This window comes from Manis pentadactyla, chromosome 13 (assembly GCF_030020395.1).
Source record: "Manis pentadactyla isolate mManPen7 chromosome 13, mManPen7.hap1, whole genome shotgun sequence".
In the NCBI taxonomy this organism is placed as follows: domain Eukaryota; kingdom Metazoa; phylum Chordata; class Mammalia; order Pholidota; family Manidae; genus Manis; species Manis pentadactyla.
Genome location: NC_080031.1, coordinates 51166475 through 51167903, shown reverse-complemented (window position 1 = coordinate 51167903; position 1429 = coordinate 51166475). Strand labels below are relative to the sequence as shown.

At 47.0% G+C, this 1429-nt stretch overlaps 1 pseudogene; it reads right to left on the bottom strand.

Moving 5' to 3' along the window:
- Positions 1-300: 300 nt before the first annotated feature.
- Positions 301-1150, bottom strand: LOC118919980 (olfactory receptor 15-like; annotated as a pseudogene).
- Between the last annotated feature and the right edge of the window lie 279 nt (positions 1151-1429).

The window sequence follows — 1429 nt, the reverse complement described above, 5'->3', positions numbered from 1 at the left end:
GTATAGCAGATAACATATAATTTGTTGGTTTTCTAATATTGAAATGTTGGTACTTCATATGCTATTAAAAAATCATGAATCCATCCAACTAACTCTGCAAACAGCATTCCTCCCCGTGGAAAAGTTAATAGGTGGACAAAAGGACAGACTTTTTTCTTACCAAAATTACTCTTAAATTATTAGGAATAAAGAATAGTTCATGAAGTACTGCCTTTTACCTAAGCTCTCTCTCCTCTAATTAAAATTTAGACTCTCCAATGTAGAGTGCGTGGAGATCATGATTTTCAAATTAGTTCCAGTTCAAAAACTCAATTTATTCTTTCCCCTCATGCTGTCCCCCTTCCTCAGGAGTCTTTGCAGGGCCCCCTTCACCTCTTTGTTCTGCAGGATGTAGATGAGGGGGTTCAGCAGTGGTGTAACCACGGTGAAGAAGAAGGTTACAAACTTGCCGTGTTTGGAAGCAAGTTGGTTCTTAGGGTGCGTGTACACCATGGCCACTGTCCCATAGAACATGACGACCACGGTGAGGTGGGAGGAGCAGGTGGCAATGGCCTTCTGCCTTCCCTCCTCAGACTGGATTTTCCCCAAGGCTTGAGCTATGAAGCCATAGGAAGTCAGGATCAACCCCACTGGCACGACGGTGAAGAGAAGAGCAGAGATGGTCATCTGCCACTCACTGGCAGCAGTGTCCCCACAGACCAGGCGTTTGAGTTCAGGAACTTGGCATAAAAAGTCATCCAGGTGGTGGTGGGTGCAGAAGGGCAACTGGAATGTGACGGGGCTTTGGGTCACAGATTCCAGCAGGCTGCACAGCCAGGCCATGAGTCCCAGCTTCCAGCACAGTGGACGGTTCATGATGACTGTGTAGTGCAGGGGCCGGCAGATAGCGACACAGCAGTCAAAGGCCATCAACCAGCATGACGCCTTCTGTGGCCCCAAGACAGAGCAACAAATAGACTTGGAGGACAGAGCCTGTGTAGATGATGCTCTTGTCTGGCCCCCACAGGTTGGACAACATCTGGGGCACAGCAGCTGTGGTGTAGCAGAGATCCAGGAAGGAGAGATTGCTGAGGAAGAAGTACATGGGGGTGTGGAGACGAGGGTCCACACAGGAGAGCAGGATGATGGCTGAGTTGGAGAAGACGACCATGGTGTACAAGAGGATCACAGCCCAGAAGAGAACGATTTCTAGCTGTGGCTTTTCTGAGCAGCACAGAAGGATGAAGCCGGCTGGGAAGCTCTTATTGGTCTTGCTTATTGCTCTTGGCTTTGGGGTTTGCATGTAATTGTAAACAATGTTGTGAACACATTTTGCAGAAAGGCTTTACTTTCACTTATTTAGAGAATGCAAGCATTAATAGTTTTCCAGGGAGTTTTGGGAAATGGGATATATGGGTATTTTTTATAACATTAGACCAATAGGATATGA